The sequence below is a fragment of the Lissotriton vulgaris genome, chromosome 1_2, assembly GCF_964263255.1.
Source record: "Lissotriton vulgaris chromosome 1_2, aLisVul1.2, whole genome shotgun sequence".
Classification (NCBI taxonomy): domain Eukaryota; kingdom Metazoa; phylum Chordata; class Amphibia; order Caudata; family Salamandridae; genus Lissotriton; species Lissotriton vulgaris.
Window position 1 is genome coordinate 100,958,658 of NC_141686.1, and position 18,935 is coordinate 100,977,592.

The 18,935-nt window shown below is 42.9% G+C and overlaps 10 non-coding genes across 10 annotated transcripts; all 10 read right to left on the minus strand.

Annotated features, from left to right (window-relative positions):
• Positions 1–914: 914 nt before the first annotated feature.
• LOC147734358 (signal recognition particle RNA) lies at positions 915–1,214 on the minus strand. The gene has a single exon (XR_015307840.1).
• A 1,598-nt stretch (positions 1,215–2,812) lies between these two features.
• LOC147734359 (signal recognition particle RNA) lies at positions 2,813–3,112 on the minus strand. Its single transcript, XR_015307998.1, has one exon.
• A 1,598-nt stretch (positions 3,113–4,710) lies between these two features.
• Positions 4,711–5,010, minus strand: LOC147734360 (signal recognition particle RNA). Its single transcript, XR_015307708.1, has one exon.
• Positions 5,011–6,608: 1,598 nt separating this feature from the next.
• LOC147734361 (signal recognition particle RNA) lies at positions 6,609–6,908 on the minus strand. Its single transcript, XR_015308269.1, has one exon.
• A 1,598-nt stretch (positions 6,909–8,506) lies between these two features.
• LOC147734362 (signal recognition particle RNA) lies at positions 8,507–8,806 on the minus strand. The gene has a single exon (XR_015307841.1).
• Positions 8,807–10,404: 1,598 nt separating this feature from the next.
• LOC147734363 (signal recognition particle RNA) lies at positions 10,405–10,704 on the minus strand. The gene has a single exon (XR_015307987.1).
• A 1,598-nt stretch (positions 10,705–12,302) lies between these two features.
• On the minus strand, positions 12,303–12,602 carry LOC147734364 (signal recognition particle RNA). The gene has a single exon (XR_015307842.1).
• Positions 12,603–14,200: 1,598 nt separating this feature from the next.
• On the minus strand, positions 14,201–14,500 carry LOC147734365 (signal recognition particle RNA). Its single transcript, XR_015307639.1, has one exon.
• Positions 14,501–16,097: 1,597 nt separating this feature from the next.
• LOC147734366 (signal recognition particle RNA) lies at positions 16,098–16,397 on the minus strand. Its single transcript, XR_015308000.1, has one exon.
• Positions 16,398–17,995: 1,598 nt separating this feature from the next.
• On the minus strand, positions 17,996–18,295 carry LOC147734367 (signal recognition particle RNA). Its single transcript, XR_015307843.1, has one exon.
• Positions 18,296–18,935: the final 640 nt, after the last annotated feature.

Consider the following 18,935-nt stretch of genomic DNA (forward strand, 5'->3'; position numbering starts at 1 on the left):
AAGGATGAGATTACGCTTTTGGGTTAGAAGTGGTTGCGGGCTACTGCATACTAAGAAACCGTTTATTGAGGTCCGGTTGGATTACTCTATCTTCTCCCACCTCAAAATCAGCTGCTAATTCAGTGTTCTATACCAATGAGCTATTTTTGTCCTCCCTGCCCCTTCCAGCGAATGGGTCCCCCTGACTAACAAAAGTGATTCAAACAGATTTGTATACCTTTTCATAGGAGACTTCATGACGTATTTTATACTGTGCCAATGCAAGGTAGATTGAGTAATGATCTGGACAGCCCCATACTGGAGAACTGCAGCGCCTGTCAACCTGATCCCTTCTGCTGGTATTGTTAAACAACATCAAGATTTAAAAGTATTAAACCGCAAGAGTTGGCTGGAGTAAGGCCGAAGGCTCCAATGTTTGGGAGTTGCACAGTTCTCAGTCTTTTCATGTTCCTCTCAAAGAGCGAAGGGCCCTCTTATTTCTCCTTCTCATTCATATATGGAATTGAATGAGGGCTAATCAAAAAATGAATTAGAGCTGGACGTAGGAATGCAGCAGAAGACCCAGCAAATGCATTTCAAAGTTGCTCTTCTAAGGATACTTTTGTACTTGACAGATCAATTTAATCCTACAGGTGCTCTAAAATGAAGAATGCATTTCAGTCATTCTTGCAGAAAATCACACAGCCATCTATTCTAGGCTGCACAGAGTTTTCCGTCCTCTCCACCTGCTAGCTTGTTGTTGCAATATGTTGCAATTCTGGAGAATTGTCTGCTATGCTAGAATGCCCAGCCCTATTCAAATGTTCATTGTACTTCCTGCAAAAATATCAAAAGAAAAACAAAGATTTGGTTTTGGAAAAATAATTCATTACCATCTTGTAAAAATCAAAACGTTCACATTTGAGTCAAAAAAAGAGAGGCTAGGTCTCACTATTTTGCTCAAGCTGTGTTACACCTACTGCTCTCAGGTGCTGTCCTGCTACCGATGGGCATGGAAGCTTTGGCCTGCTCTGTTTCCAGCCTGGGTCGGTGCACCTCTCATTACACAACCTGAAATTCTAGAGCTCCCTCTAGAACACCATATTGATACCCAACGTAGCATGGACACCTGATCAACACAGCTGAGTGCAGCCCAGAACCCCTGAGCTCAAGCAATCCACAAGCCTCAGCCTCCCAAGTAGCTAGGACAACAGGCACACGCCACCATGCCCGGCAAACACAGCACATGTCCTAATGATGAAATGCATTGCTTAAGAAAGGATAATGATAAAGTACGGTGTAATGAATTGATGGTATGCCAACCGTATTTCAAGAAAATCTATTTCACTATCCTTCAAAGAAAGGAAAATAATGTCTTATCAAGAAGCAGTGTGAATATGGGAAGGGCCTTTAAAAAAGATGTGGAGTTTCCTAAAGGAAAAGAAGAGGGTTGAACTGATTTAAGGGAGAGAGGAAATAGGGTCAGAAAGTTTGTGAAGGGGATGTGAATACAATATAGATACTAGTATTTAGAGAGTGAGAGATAGGTAGAGGGAGAGAGGAGAAAGAAAGTGAGAGAGAAGAGCCAACTTAGGGCTGAGTTTCTCATTATCTGCCAGTGACTCCCTGTAGAACCTTACAGGCACAATTCAGGCTCTCCTGTAGCCATCCATCCCTTCTTGTTATGCCGAGCCAGCCAATGTTGAGAAAAGTAGCAAGGGTCACAATGATGGAAGACATCTGCAACATTGGAAGTTATAAAGTGGTATGGAGTGGGAGGGCTAGAAGAGTTATTATAAAGAATGAATACGCGTCATTCTGTTCTCTAGCCTCAACAGCTTCAAGAGAGGAACTCTTGCTGGCCGAGAAGACCAATGTCAGTTCAGCTTGAGCAGGTGAAAGCTTGCCTGATTCTGCAAAAGGATGAGATTACGCTTTTGGGTTAGAAGTGGTTGCGGGCTACTGCATACTAAGAAACCATTTATTGAGGTCCGGTTGGATTACTCGATCTTCTCCCACCTCAAAATCAGCTGCTAATTCAGTGTTCTATACCAATGAGCTATTTTTGTCCTCCCTGCCCCTTCCAGCGAATGGGTCCCCCTGACTAACAAAAGTGATTCAAACAGATTTGTATACCTTTTCATAGGAGACTTCATGACGTATTTTATACTGTGCCAATGCAAGGTAGATTGAGTAATGATCTGGACAGCCCCATACTGGAGAACTGCAGCGCCTGTCAACCTGATCCCTTCTGCTGGTATTGTTAAACAACATCAAGATTTAAAAGTATTAAACCGCAAGAGTTGGCTGGAGTAAGGCCGAAGGCTCCAATGTTTGGGAGTTGCACAGTTCTCAGTCTTTTCATGTTTCTCTCAAAGAGCGAAGGGCCCTCTTATTTCTCCTTCTCATTCATATATGGAATTGAATGAGGGCTAATCAAAAAATGAATTAGAGCTGGACGTAGGAATGCAGCAGAAGACCCAGCAAATGCATTTCAAAGTTGCTCTTCTAAGGATACTTTTGTACTTGACAGATCAATTTAATCCTACAGGTGCTCTAAAATGAAGAATGCATTTCAGTCATTCTTGCAGAAAATCACACAGCCATCTATTCTAGGCTGCACAGAGTTTTCCGTCCTCTCCACCTGCTAGCTTGTTGTTGCAATATGTCGCAATTCTGGAGAATTGTCTGCTATGCTAGAATGCCCGGCCCAGTTCAAATGTTCATTGTACTTCCTGCAAAAATATCAAAAGAAAAACAAAGATTTGGTTTTGGAAAAATAATTCATTACCATCTTGTAAAAATCAAAACGTTCACATTTGAGTCAAAAAAAGAGAGGCTAGGTCTCACTATTTTGCTCAAGCTGTGTTACACCTACTGCTCTCAGGTGCTGTCCTGCTACCGATGGGCATGGAAGCTTTGGCCTGCTGTGTTTCCAGCCTGGGTCGGTGCACCTCTCATTACACAACCTGAAATTCTAGAGCTCCCTCTAGAACACCATATTGATACCCAACGTAGCATGGACACCTGATCAACACAGCTGAGTGCAGCCCAGAACCCCTGAGCTCAAGCAATCCACAAGCCTCAGCCTCCCAAGTAGCTAGGACAACAGGCACACGCCACCATGCCCGGCAAACACAGCACATGTCCTAATGATGAAATGCATTGCTTAAGTAAGGATAATGATAAAGTACGGTGTAATGAATTGATGGTATGCCAACCGTATTTAAAGAAAATCTATTTCACTATCCTGCAAAGAAAGAAAAATAATGTCTTATCAAGAAGCAGTGTGAATATGGGAAGGGCCTTTAAAAAAGATGTGGAGTTTCCTAAAGGAAAAGAAGAGGGTTGAACTGATTTAAGGGAGAGAGGAAGTAGGGTCAGAAAGTTTGTGAAGGGGATGTGAATACAATATAGATACTAGTATTTAGAGAGTGAGAGATAGGTAGAGGGAGAGAGGAGAAAGAAAGTGAGGGAGAAGAGCCAACTTAGGGCTGAGTTTCTCATTATCTGCCGGTGACTCCCTGTAGAACCTTACAGGCACAATTCAGGCTCTCCTGTAGCCATTCATCCCTTCTTGTTATGCCAAGCCAGCCAATGTTGAGAAAAGCAGCAAGGGTCACAATGATGGAAGACATCTGCCACATTGGAAGTTATAAAGTGGTATGGAGTGGGAGGGCTAGAAGAGTTATTATAAAGAATGAATATGCGTCATTCTGTTCTCTAGCCTCAACAGCTTCAAGAGAGTAACTCTTGCTGGCCAAGAAGACCAATGTCAGTTCAGCTTGAGCAGGTGAAAGCTTGCCTGATTCTGCAAAAGGATGAGATTACGCTTTTGGGTTAGAAGTGGTTGCGGGCTACTGCATACTAAGAAACCGTTTATTGAGGTCCGGTTGGTTTATTCGATCTTCTCCCACCTCAAAATCAGCTGCTAATTCAGTGTTCTATACCAATGAGCTATTTTTGTCCTCCCTGCCCCTTCCAGCGAATGGGTCCCCCTGACTAACAAAAGTGATTCAAACAGATTTGTATACCTTTTCATAGGAGACTTCATGACGTATTTTATACTGTGCCAATGCAAGGTAGATTGAGTAATGATCTGGACAGCCCCATACTGGAGAACTGCAGCGCCTGTCAACCTGATCCCTTCTGCTGGTATTGTTAAACAACATCAAGATTTAAAAGTATTAAACCGCAAGAGTTGGCTGGAGTATGGCCGAAGGCTCCAATGTTTGGGAGTTGCACAGTTCTCAGTCTTTTCATGTTTCTCTCAAAGAGCGAAGGGCCCTCTTATTTCTCCTTCTCATTCATATATGGAATTGAATGAGGGCTAATCAAAAAATGAATTAGAGCTGGACGTAGGAATGCAGCAGAAGACCCAGCAAACGCATTTCAAAGTTACTCTTCTAAGGATACCTTTGTACTTGACAGATCAATTTAATCCTACAGGTGCTCTAAAATGAAGAATGCATTTCAGTCATCCTTGCAGAAAATCACACAGCCATCTATTCTAGGCTGCACAGAGTTTTCCATCCTCTCCACCTGCTAGCTTGTTGTTGCAATATGTCGCAATTCTGGAGAATTGTCTGCTATGCTAGAATGCCCGGCCCAGTTCAAATGTTCATTGTACTTCCTGCAAAAATATCAAAAGAAAAACAAAGATTTGGTTTTGGAAAAATAATTCATTACCATCTTGTGAAAATCAAAACGTTCACATTTGAGTCAAAAAAAGAGAGGCTAGGTCTCACTATTTTGCTCAAGCTTTGTTACACCTACTGCTCTCAGGTGCTGTCCTGCTACCGATGGGCATGGAAGCTTTGGCCTGCTCTGTTTCCAGCCTGGGTCGGTGCACCTCTCTTTACACAACCTGAAATTCTAGAGCTCCCTCTAGAACACCATATTGATACCCAATGTAGCATGGACACCTGATCAACACAGCTGAGTGCAGCCCAGAACCCCTGAGCTCATGCAATCCACAAGCCTCAGCCTCCCAAGTAGCTAGGACAACAGGCACACGCCACCATGCCCGGCAAACACAGCACAGGTCCTAATGATGAAATGCATTGCTTAAGTAAGGATAATGATAAAGTACGGTGTAATGAATTGATGGTATGCCAACCGTATTTCAAGAAAATCTATTTCACTATCCTTCAAAGAAAGGAAAATAATGTCTTATCAAGAAGCAGTGTGAATATGGGAAGGGCCTTTAAAAAAGATGTGGAGTTTCCTAAAGGAAAAGAAGAGGGTTGAACTGATTTAAGGGAGAGAGGAAGTAGGGTCAGAAAGTTTGTGAAGGGGATGTGAATACAATATAGATACTAGTATTTAGTGAGTGAGAGATAGGTAGAGGGAGAGAGGAGAAAGAAAGTGAGGGAGAAGAGCCAACTTAGGGCTGAGTTTCTCATTATCTGCCAGTGACTCCCTGTAGAACCTTACAGGCACAATTCAGGCTCTCCTGTAGCCATCCATCCCTTCTTGTTATGCCGAGCCAGCCAATGTCGAGAAAAGCAGCAAGGGTCACAATGATGGAAGACATCTGCCACATTGGAAGTTATAAAGTGGTATGGAGTGGGAGGGCTAGAAGAGTTATTATAAAGAATGAATATGCGTCATTCTGTTCTCTAGCTTCAACAGCTTCAAGAGAGTAACTCTTGCTGGCCAAGAAGACCAATGTCAGTTCAGCTTGAGCAGGTAAAAGCTTGCCTGATTCTGCAAAAGGATGAGATTACGCTTTTGGGTTAGAAGTGGTTGCGGGCTACTGCATACTAAGAAACCGTTTATTGAGGTCCGGTTGGATTACTCGATCTTCTCCCACCTCAAAATCAGCTGTTAATTCAGTGTTCTATACCAATGAGCTATTTTTGTCCTCCCTGCCCCTTCCAGCGAATGGGTCCCCCTGACTAACAAAAGTGATTCAAACAGATTTGTATACCTTTTCATAGGAGACTTCATGACGTATTTTATACTGTGCCAATGCAAGGTAGATTGAGTAATGATCTGGACAGCCCCATACTGGAGAACTGCAGCGCCTGTCAACCTGATCCCTTCTGCTGGTATTGTTAAACAACATCAAGATTTGAAAGTATTAAACCGCAAGAGTTGGCTGGAGTAAGGCCGAAGGCTCCAATGTTTGGGAGTTGCACAGTTCTCAGTCTTTTCATGTTCCTCTCAAAGAGCGAAGGGCCCTCTTATTTCTCCTTCTCATTCATATATGGAATTGAATGAGGGCTAATCAAAAAATGAATTAGAGCTGGACGTAGGAATGCAGCAGAAGACCCAGCAAACGTATTTCAAAGTTGCTCTTCTAAGGATACCTTTGTACTTGACAGATCAATTTAATCCTACAGGTGCTCTAAAATGAAGAATGCATTTCAGTCATCCTTGCAGAAAATCACACAGCCATCTATTCTAGGCTGCACAGAGTTTTCCGTCCTCTCCACCTGCTAGCTTGTTGTTGCAATATGTCGCAATTCTGGAGAATTGTCTGCTATGCTAGAATGCCCGGCCCAGTTCAAATGTTCATTTTACTTCCTGCAAAAATATCAAAAGAAAAACAAAGATTTGGTTTTGGAAAAATAATTCATTACCATCTTGTAAAAATCAAAACGTTCACATTTGAGTCAAAAAAAGAGAGGCTAGGTCTCACTATTTTGCTCAAGCTGTGTTACACCTACTGCTCTCAGGTGCTGTCCTGCTACCGATGGGCATGTAAGCTTTGGCCTGCTGTGTTTCCAGCCTGGGTCGGTGCACCTCTCATTACACAACCTGAAATTCTAGAGCTCCCTCTAGAACACCATATTGATACCCAACGTAGCATGGACACCTGATCAACACAGCTGAGTGCAGCCCAGAACCCCTGAGCTCAAGCAATCCACAAGCCTCAGCCTCCCAAGTAGCTAGGACAACAGGCACACGCCACCATGCCCGGCAAACACAGCACATGTCCTAATGATGAAATGCATTGCTTAAGTAAGGATAATGATAAAGTACGGTGTAATGAATTGATGGTATGCCAACCGTATTTAAAGAAAATCTATTTCACTATCCTGCAAAGAAAGAAAAATAATGTCTTATCAAGAAGCAGTGTGAATATGGGAAGGGCCTTTAAAAAAGATGTGGAGTTTCCTAAAGGAAAAGAAGAGGGTTGAACTGATTTAAGGGAGAGAGGAAGTAGGGTCAGAAAGTTTGTGAAGGGGATGTCAATACAATATAGATACTAGTATTTAGAGAGTGAGAGATAGGTAGAGGGAGAGAGGAGAAAGAAAGTGAGGGAGAAGAGCCAACTTAGGGCTGAGTTTCTCATTATCTGTCAGTGACTCCCTGTAGAACCTTACAGGCACAATTCAGGCTCTCCTGTAGCCATTCATCCCTTCTTGTTATGCCAAGCCAGCCAATGTTGAGAAAAGCAGCAAGGGTCACAATGATGGAAGACATCTGCCACATTGGAAGTTATAAAGTGGTATGGAGTGGGAGGGCTAGAAGAGTTATTATAAAGAATGAATATGCGTCATTCTGTTCTCTAGCCTCAACAGCTTCAAGAGAGTAACTCTTGCTGGCCAAGAAGACCAATGTCAGTTCAGCTTGAGCAGGTGAAAGCTTGCCTGATTCTGCAAAAGGATGAGATTACGCTTTTGGGTTAGAAGTGGTTGCGGGCTACTGCATACTAAGAAACCGTTTATTGAGGTCCGGTTGGTTTATTCGATCTTCTCCCACCTCAAAATCAGCTGCTAATTCAGTGTTCTATACCAATGAGCTATTTTTGTCCTCCCTGCCCCTTCCAGCGAATGGGTCCCCCTGACTAACAAAAGTGATTCAAACAGATTTGTATACCTTTTCATAGGAGACTTCATGACGTATTTTATACTGTGCCAATGCAAGGTAGATTGAGTAATGATCTGGACAGCCCCATAATGGAGAACTGCAGCGCCTGTCAACCTGATCCCTTCTGCTGGTATTGTTAAACAACATCAAGATTTAAAAGTATTAAACCGCAAGAGTTGGCTGGAGTATGGCCGAAGGTTCCAATGTTTGGGAGTTGCACAGTTCTCAGTCTTTTCATGTTTCTCTCAAAGAGCGAAGGGCCCTCTTATTTCTCCTTCTCATTCATATATGGAATTGAATGAGGGCTAATCAAAAAATGAATTAGAGCTGGACGTAGGAATGCAGCAGAAGACCCAGCAAACGCATTTCAAAGTTACTCTTCTAAGGATACCTTTGTACTTGACAGATCAATTTAATCCTACAGGTGCTCTAAAATGAAGAATGCATTTCAGTCATCCTTGCAGAAAATCACACAGCCATCTATTCTAGGCTGCACAGAGTTTTCCGTCCTCTCCACCTGCTAGCTTGTTGTTGCAATATGTCGCAATTCTGGAGAATTGTCTGCTATGCTAGAATGCCCGGCCCAGTTCAAATGTTCATTGTACTTCCTGCAAAAATATCAAAAGAAAAACAAAGATTTGGTTTTGGAAAAATAATTCATTACCATCTTGTAAAAATCAAAACGTTCACATTTGAGTCAAAAAAAGAGAGGCTAGGTCTCACTATTTTGCTCAAGCTGTGTTACACCTACTGCTCTCAGGTGCTGTCCTGCTACCGATGGGCATGGAAGCTTTGGCCTGCTCTGTTTCCAGCCTGGGTCGGTGCACCTCTCATTACACAACCTGAAATTCTAGAGCTCCCTCTAGAACACCATATTGATACCCAACGTAGCATGGACACCTGATCAACACAGCTGAGTGCAGCCCAGAACCCCTGAGCTCAAGCAATCCACAAGCCTCAGCCTCCCAAGTAGCTAGGACAACAGGCACACGCCACCATGCCCGGCAAACACAGCACATGTCCTAATGATGAAATGCATTGCTTAAGTAAGGATAATGATAAAGTACGGTGTAATGAATTGATGGTATGCCAACCGTATTTAAAGAAAATCTATTTCACTATCCTGCAAAGAAAGAAAAATAATGTCTTATCAAGAAGCAGTGTGAATATGGGAAGGGCCTTTAAAAAAGATGTGGAGTTTCCTAAAGGAAAAGAAGAGGGTTGAACTGATTTAAGGGAGAGAGGAAGTAGGGTCAGAAAGTTTGTGAAGGGGATGTGAATACAATATAGATACTAGTATTTAGTGAGTGAGAGATAGGTAGAGGGAGAGAGGAGAAAGAAAGTGAGGGAGAAGAGCCAACTTAGGGCTGAGTTTCTCATTATCTGCCAGTGACTCCCTGTAGAACCTTACAGGCACAATTCAGGCTCTCCTGTAGCCATCCATCCCTTCTTGTTATGCCGAGCCAGCCAATGTCGAGAAAAGCAGCAAGGGTCACAATGATGGAAGACATCTGCCACATTGGAAGTTATAAAGTGGTATGGAGTGGGAGGGCTAGAAGAGTTATTATAAAGAATGAATATGCGTCATTCTGTTCTCTAGCCTCAACAGCTTCAAGAGAGTAACTCTTGCTGGCCAAGAAGACCAATGTCAGTTCAGCTTGAGCAGGTAAAAGCTTGCCTGATTCTGCAAAAGGATGAGATTACGCTTTTGGGTTAGAAGTGGTTGCGGGCTACTGCATACTAAGAAACCGTTTATTGAGGTCCGGTTGGATTACTCGATCTTCTCCCACCTCAAAATCAGCTGTTAATTCAGTGTTCTATACCAATGAGCTATTTTTGTCCTCCCTGCCCCTTCCAGCGAATGGGTCCCCCTGACTAACAAAAGTGATTCAAACAGATTTGTATACCTTTTCATAGGAGACTTCATGACGTATTTTATACTGTGCCAATGCAAGGTAGATTGAGTAATGATCTGGACAGCCCCATACTGGAGAACTGCAGCGCCTGTCAACCTGATCCCTTCTGCTGGTATTGTTAAACAACATCAAGATTTGAAAGTATTAAACCGCAAGAGTTGGCTGGAGTAAGGCCGAAGGCTCCAATGTTTGGGAGTTGCACAGTTCTCAGTCTTTTCATGTTTCTCTCAAAGAGCGAAGGGCCCTCTTATTTCTCCTTCTCATTCATATATGGAATTGAATGAGGGCTAATCAAAAAATGAATTAGAGCTGGACGTAGGAATGCAGCAGAAGACCCAGCAAACACATTTCAAAGTTGCTCTTCTAAGGATACCTTTGTACTTGACAGATCAATTTAATCCTACAGGTGCTCTAAAATGAAGAATGCATTTCAGTCATCCTTGCAGAAAATCACACAGCCATCTATTCTAGGCTGCACAGAGTTTTCAGTTCACTCCACCTGCTAGCTTGTTGTTGCAATATGTCGCAATTCTGGAGAATTGTCTGCTATGCTAGAATGCCCGGCCCAGTTCAAATGTTCATTATACTTCCTGCAAAAATATCAAAAGAAAAACAAAGATTTGGTTTTGGAAAAATAATTCATTACCATCTTGTAAAAATCAAAACGTTCACATTTGAGTCAAAAAAAGAGAGGCTAGGTCTCACTATTTTGCTCAAGCTGTGTTACACCTACTGCTCTCAGGTGCTGTCCTGCTACCGATGGGCATGGACATTTCGGCCTGCTCTGTTTCCAGCCTGGGTCGGTGCACCTCTCATTACACAACCTGAAATTCTAGAGCTCCCTCTAGAACACCATATTGATACCCAACGTAGCATGGACACCTGATCAACACAGCAGAGTGCAGCCCAGAACCCCTGAGCTCAAGCAATCCACAAGCCTCAGCCTCCCAAGTAGCTAGGACAACAGGCACACGCCACCATGCCCGGCAAACACAGCACATGTCCTAATGATGAAATGCATTGCTTAAGTAAGGATAATGATAAAGTACGGTGTAATGAATTGATGGTATGCCAACCGTATTTCAAGAAAATCTATTTCACTATCCTTCAAAGAAAGGAAAATAATGTCTTATCAAGAAGCAGTGTGAATATGGGAAGGGCCTTTAAAAAAGATGTGGAGTTTCCTAAAGGAAAAGAAGAGGGTTGAACTGATTTAAGGGAGAGAGGAAGTAGGGTCAGAAAGTTTGTGAAGGGGTTGTGAATGCAATATAGATACTAGTATTTAGAGAGTGAGAGATAGGTAGAGGGAGAGAGGAGAAAGAAAGTGAGAGAGAAGAGCCAACTTAGGGCTGAGTTTCTCATTATCTGCCAGTGACTCCCTGTAGAACCTTACAGGCACAATTCAGGCTCTCCTGTAGCCATCCATCCCTTCTTGTTATGCCGAGCCAGCCAATGTTGAGAAAAGTAGCAAGGGTCACAATGATGGAAGACATCTGCCACATTGGAAGTTATAAAGTGGTATGCAGTGGGAGGGCTAGAAGAGTTATTATAAAGAATGAATATGCGTCATTCTGTTCTCTAGCCTCAACAGCTTCAAGAGAGTAACTCTTGCTGGCCAAGAAGACCAATGTCAGTTCAGCTTGAGCAGGTGAAAGCTTGCCTGATTCTGCAAAAGGATGAGATTACGCTTTTGGGTTAGAAGTGGTTGCGGGCTACTGCATACTAAGAAACCGTTTATTGAGGTCCGGTTGGATTACTCTATCTTCTCCCACCTCAAAATCAGCTGCTAATTCAGTGTTCTATACCAATGAGCTATTTTTGTCCTCCCTGCCCCTTCCAGCGAATGGGTCCCCCTGACTAACAAAAGTGATTCAAACAGATTTGTATACCTTTTCATAGGAGACTTCATGACGTATTTTATACTGTGCCAATGCAAGGTAGATTGAGTAATGATCTGGACAGCCCCATACTGGAGAACTGCAGCGCCTGTCAACCTGATCCCTTCTGCTGGTATTGTTAAACAACATCAAGATTTAAAAGTATTAAACCGCAAGAGTTGGCTGGAGTAAGGCCGAAGGCTCCAATGTTTGGGAGTTGCACAGTTCTCAGTCTTTTCATGTTCCTCTCAAAGAGCGAAGGGCCCTCTTATTTCTCCTTCTCATTCATATATGGAATTGAATGAGGGCTAATCAAAAAATGAATTAGAGCTGGACGTAGGAATGCAGCAGAAGACCCAGCAAATGCATTTCAAAGTTGCTCTTCTAAGGATACTTTTGTACTTGACAGATCAATTTAATCCTACAGGTGCTCTAAAATGAAGAATGCATTTCAGTCATTCTTGCAGAAAATCACACAGCCATCTATTCTAGGCTGCACAGAGTTTTCCGTCCTCTCCACCTGCTAGCTTGTTGTTGCAATATGTTGCAATTCTGGAGAATTGTCTGCTATGCTAGAATGCCCAGCCCTATTCAAATGTTCATTGTACTTCCTGCAAAAATATCAAAAGAAAAACAAAGATTTGGTTTTGGAAAAATAATTCATTACCATCTTGTAAAAATCAAAACGTTCACATTTGAGTCAAAAAAAGAGAGGCTAGGTCTCACTATTTTGCTCAAGCTGTGTTACACCTACTGCTCTCAGGTGCTGTCCTGCTACCGATGGGCATGGAAGCTTTGGCCTGCTCTGTTTCCAGCCTGGGTCGGTGCACCTCTCATTACACAACCTGAAATTCTAGAGCTCCCTCTAGAACACCATATTGATACCCAACGTAGCATGGACACCTGATCAACACAGCTGAGTGCAGCCCAGAACCCCTGAGCTCAAGCAATCCACAAGCCTCAGCCTCCCAAGTAGCTAGGACAACAGGCACACGCCACCATGCCCGGCAAACACAGCACATGTCCTAATGATGAAATGCATTGCTTAAGAAAGGATAATGATAAAGTACGGTGTAATGAATTGATGGTATGCCAACCGTATTTCAAGAAAATCTATTTCACTATCCTTCAAAGAAAGGAAAATAATGTCTTATCAAGAAGCAGTGTGAATATGGGAAGGGCCTTTAAAAAAGATGTGGAGTTTCCTAAAGGAAAAGAAGAGGGTTGAACTGATTTAAGGGAGAGAGGAAATAGGGTCAGAAAGTTTGTGAAGGGGATGTGAATACAATATAGATACTAGTATTTAGAGAGTGAGAGATAGGTAGAGGGAGAGAGGAGAAAGAAAGTGAGAGAGAAGAGCCAACTTAGGGCTGAGTTTCTCATTATCTGCCAGTGACTCCCTGTAGAACCTTACAGGCACAATTCAGGCTCTCCTGTAGCCATCCATCCCTTCTTGTTATGCCGAGCCAGCCAATGTTGAGAAAAGTAGCAAGGGTCACAATGATGGAAGACATCTGCAACATTGGAAGTTATAAAGTGGTATGGAGTGGGAGGGCTAGAAGAGTTATTATAAAGAATGAATACGCGTCATTCTGTTCTCTAGCCTCAACAGCTTCAAGAGAGGAACTCTTGCTGGCCGAGAAGACCAATGTCAGTTCAGCTTGAGCAGGTGAAAGCTTGCCTGATTCTGCAAAAGGATGAGATTACGCTTTTGGGTTAGAAGTGGTTGCGGGCTACTGCATACTAAGAAACCATTTATTGAGGTCCGGTTGGATTACTCGATCTTCTCCCACCTCAAAATCAGCTGCTAATTCAGTGTTCTATACCAATGAGCTATTTTTGTCCTCCCTGCCCCTTCCAGCGAATGGGTCCCCCTGACTAACAAAAGTGATTCAAACAGATTTGTATACCTTTTCATAGGAGACTTCATGACGTATTTTATACTGTGCCAATGCAAGGTAGATTCAGTAATGATCTGGACAGCCCCATACTGGAGAACTGCAGCGCCTGTCAACCTGATCCCTTCTGCTGGTATTGTTAAACAACATCAAGATTTAAAAGTATTAAACCGCAAGAGTTGGCTGGAGTAAGGCCGAAGGCTCCAATGTTTGGGAGTTGCACAGTTCTCAGTCTTTTCATGTTTCTCTCAAAGAGCGAAGGGCCCTCTTATTTCTCCTTCTCATTCATATATGGAATTGAATGAGGGCTAATCAAAAAATGAATTAGAGCTGGACGTAGGAATGCAGCAGAAGACCCAGCAAATGCATTTCAAAGTTGCTCTTCTAAGGATACTTTTGTACTTGACAGATCAATTTAATCCTACAGGTGCTCTAAAATGAAGAATGCATTTCAGTCATTCTTGCAGAAAATCACACAGCCATCTATTCTAGGCTGCACAGAGTTTTCCGTCCTCTCCACCTGCTAGCTTGTTGTTGCAATATGTGTCAATTCTGGAGAATTGTCTGCTATGCTAGAATGCCCGGCCCTATTCAAATGTTCATTGTACTTCCTGCAAAAATATCAAAAGAAAAACAAAGATTTGGTTTTGGAAAAATAATTCATTACCATCTTGTAAAAATCAAAACGTTCACATTTGATTCAAAAAAAGAGAGGCTAGGTCTCACTATTTTGCTCAAGCTGTGTTACACCTACTGCTCTCAGGTGCTGTCCTGCTACCGATGGGCATGGAAGCTTTGGCCTGCTCTGTTTCTAGCCTGGGTTGGTGCACCTCTCAATACACAACCTGAAATTCTAGAGCTCCCTCTAGAACACCATATTGATACCCAACGTAGCATGGACACCTGATCAACACAGCTGAGTGCAGCCCAGAACCCCTGAGCTCAAGCAATCCACAAGCCTCAGCCTCCCAAGTAGCTAGGACAACAGGCACACGCCACCATGCCCGGCAAACACAGCACATGTCCTAATGATGAAATGCATTGCTTAAGTAAGGATAATGATAAAGTACGGTGTAATGAATTGATGGTATGCCAACCGTATTTCAAGAAAATCTATTTCACTATCCTGCAAAGAAAGGAAAATAATGTCTTATCAAGAAGCAGTGTGAATATGGGAAGGGCCTTTAAAAAGATGTGGAGTTTCCTAAAGGAAAAGAAGAGGGTTGAACTGATTTAAGGGAGAGAGGAAGTAGGGTCAGAAAGTTTGTGAAGGGGATGTGAATACAATATAGATACTAGTATTTAGTGAGTGAGAGATAGGTAGAGGGAGAGAGGAGAAAGAAAGTGAGGGAGAAGAGCCAACTTAGGGCTGAGTTTCTCATTATCTGCCAGTGACTCCCTGTAGAACCTTACAGGCACAATTCAGGCTCTTCTGTAGCCATCCATCCCTTCTTGTTATGCCGAGCCAGCCAATGTTGAGAAAAGCAGCAAGGGTCACAATGATGGAAGACATCTGCCACATTGGAAGTTATAAAGTGGTATGCAGTGGGAGGGCTAGAAGAGTTATTATAAAGAATGAATATGCGTCATTCTGTTCTCTAGCCTCAACAGCTTCAAGAGAGTAACTCTTGCTGGCCAAGAAGACCAATGTCAGTTCAGCTTGAGCAGGTGAAAGCTTGCCTGATTCTGCAAAAGGATGAGATTACGCTTTTGGGTTAGAAGTGGTTGCGGGCTACTGCATACTAAGAAACCGTTTATTGAGGTCCGGTTGGATTACTCGATCTTCTCCCACCTCAAAATCAGCTGCTAATTCAGTGTTCTATACCAATGAGCTATTTTTGTCCTCCCTGCCCCTTCCAGCGAATGGGTCCCCCTGACTAACAAAAGTGATTCAAACAGATTTGTATACCTTTTCATAGGAGACTTCATGACGTATTTTATACTGTGCCAATGCAAGGTAGATTGAGTAATGATCTGGACAGCCCCATACTGGAGAACTGCAGCGCCTGTCAACCTGATCCCTTCTGCTGGTATTGTTAAACAACATCAAGATTTAAAAGTATTAAACCGCAAGAGTTGGCTGGAGTAAGGCCGAAGGCTCCAATGTTTGGGAGTTGCACAGTTCTCAGTCTTTTCATGTTTCTCTCAAAGAGCGAAGGGCCCTCTTATTTCTCCTTCTCATTCATATATGGAATTGAATGAGGGCTAATCAAAAAATGAATTAGAGCTGGACGTAGGAATGCAGCAGAAGACCCAGCAAACGCATTTCAAAGTTGCTCTTCTAAGGATACCTTTGTACTTGACAGATCAATTTAATCCTACAGGTGCTCTAAAATGAAGAATGCATTTCAGTCATCCTTGCAGAAAATCACACAGCCATCTATTCTAGGCTGCACAGAGTTTTCCGTCCTCTCCACCTGCTAGCTTGTTGTTGCAATATGTCGCAATTCTGGAGAATTGTCTGCTATGCTAGAATGCCCGGCCCAGTTCAAATGTTCATTGTACTTCCTGCAAAAATATCAAAAGAAAAACAAAGATTTGGTTTTGGAAAAATAATTCATTACCATCTTGTAAAAATCAAAACGTTCACATTTGAGTCAAAAAAAGAGAGGCTAGGTCTCACTATTTTGCTCAAGCTGTGTTACACCTACTGCTCTCAGGTGCTGTCCTGCTACCGATGGGCATGGAAGCTTTGGCCTGCTGTGTTTCCAGCCTGGGTCGGTGCACCTCTCATTACACAACCTGAAATTCTAGAGCTCCCTCTAGAACACCATATTGATACCCAACGTAGCATGGACACCTGATCAACACAGCTGAGTGCAGCCCAGAACCCCTGAGCTCAAGCAATCCACAAGCCTCAGCCTCCCAAGTAGCTAGGACAACAGGCACACGCCACCATGCCCGGCAAACACAGCACATGTCCTAATGATGAAATGCATTGCTTAAGTAAGGATAATGATAAAGTACGGTGTAATGAATTGATGGTATGCCAACCGTATTTAAAGAAAATCTATTTCACTATCCTGCAAAGAAAGAAAAATAATGTCTTATCAAGAAGCAGTGTGAATATGGGAAGGGCCTTTAAAAAAGATGTGGAGTTTCCTAAAGGAAAAGAAGAGGGTTGAACTGATTTAAGGGAGAGAGGAAGTAGGGTCAGAAAGTTTGTGAAGGGGATGTGAATACAATATAGATACTAGTATTTAGAGAGTGAGAGATAGGTAGAGGGAGAGAGGAGAAAGAAAGTGAGGGAGAAGAGCCAACTTAGGGCTGAGTTTCTCATTATCTGCCAGTGACTCCCTGTAGAACCTTACAGGCACAATTCAGGCTCTCCTGTAGCCATTCATCCCTTCTTGTTATGCCAAGCCAGCCAATGTTGAGAAAAGCAGCAAGGGTCACAATGATGGAAGACATCTGCCACATTGGAAGTTATAAAGTGGTATGGAGTGGGAGGGCTAGAAGAGTTATTATAAAGAATGAATATGCGTCATTCTGTTCTCTAGCCTCAACAGCTTCAAGAGAGTAACTCTTGCTGGCCAAGAAGACCAATGTCAGTTCAGCTTGAGCAGGTGAAAGCTTGCCTGATTCTGCAAAAGGATGAGATTACGCTTTTGGGTTAGAAGTGGTTGCGGGCTACTGCATACTAAGAAACCGTTTATTGAGGTCCGGTTGGTTTATTCGATCTTCTCCCACCTCAAAATCAGCTGCTAATTCAGTGTTCTATACCAATGAGCTATTTTTGTCCTCCCTGCCCCTTCCAGCGAATGGGTCCCCCTGACTAACAAAAGTGATTCAAACAGATTTGTATACCTTTTCATAGGAGACTTCATGACGTATTTTATACTGTGCCAATGCAAGGTAGATTGAGTAATGATCTGGACAGCCCCATACTGGAGAACTGCAGCGCCTGTCAACCTGATCCCTTCTGCTGGTATTGTTAAACAACATCAAGATTTAAAAGTATTAAACCGCAAGAGTTGGCTGGAGTATGGCCGAAGGTTCCAATGTTTGGGAGTTGCACAGTTCTCAGTCTTTTCATGTTTCTCTCAAAGAGCGAAGGGCCCTCTTATTTCTCCTTCTCATTCATATATGGAATTGAATGAGGGCTAATCAAAAAATGAATTAGAGCTGGACGTAGGAATGCAGCAGAAGACCCAGCAAACGCATTTCAAAGTTACTCTTCTAAGGATACCTTTGTACTTGACAGATCAATTTAATCCTACAGGTGCTCTAAAATGAAGAATGCATTTCAGTCATCCTTGCAGAAAATCACACAGCCATCTATTCTAGGCTGCACAGAGTTTTCCGTCCTCTCCACCTGCTAGCTTGTTGTTGCAATATGTCGCAATTCTGGAGAATTGTCTGCTATGCTAGAATGCCCGGCCCAGTTCAAATGTTCATTGTACTTCCTGCAAAAATATCAAAAGAAAAACAAAGATTTGGTTTTGGAAAAATAATTCATTACCATCTTGTAAAAATCAAAACGTTCACATTTGAGTCAAAAAAAGAGAGGCTAGGTCTCACTATTTTGCTCAAGCTGTGTTACACCTACTGCTCTCAGGTGCTGTCCTGCTACCGATGGGCATGGAAGCTTTGGCCTGCTCTGTTTCCAGCCTGGGTCGGTGCACCTCTCATTACACAACCTGAAATTCTAGAGCTCCCTCTAGAACACCATATTGATACCCAACGTAGCATGGACACCTGATCAACACAGCTGAGTGCAGCCCAGAACCCCTGAGCTCAAGCAATCCACAAGCCTCAGCCTCCCAAGTAGCTAGGACAACAGGCACACGCCACCATGCCCGGCAAACACAGCACATGTCCTAATGATGAAATGCATTGCTTAAGTAAGGATAATGATAAAGTACGGTGTAATGAATTGATGGTATGCCAACCGTATTTAAAGAAAATCTATTTCACTATCCTGCAAAGAAAGAAAAATAATGTCTTATCAAGAAGCAGTGTGAATATGGGAAGGGCCTTTAAAAAAGATGTGGAGTTTCCTAAAGGAAAAGAAGAGGGTTGAACTGATTTAAGGGAGAGAGGAAGTAGGGTCAGAAAGTTTGTGAAGGGGATGTGAATACAATATAGATACTAGTATTTAGTGAGTGAGAGATAGGTAGAGGGAGAGAGGAGAAAGAAAGTGAGGGAGAAGAGCCAACTTAGGGCTGAGTTTCTCATTATCTGCCAGTGACTCCCTGTAGAACCTTACAGGCACAATTCAGGCTCTCCTGTAGCCATCCATCCCTTCTTGTTATGCCGAGCCAGCCAATGTCGAGAAAAGCAGCAAGGGTCACAATGATGGAAGACATCTGCCACATTGGAAGTTATAAAGTGGTATGGAGTGGGAGGGCTAGAAGAGTTATTATAAAGAATGAATATGCGTCATTCTGTTCTCTAGCCTCAACAGCTTCAAGAGAGTAACTCTTGCTGGCCAAGAAGACCAA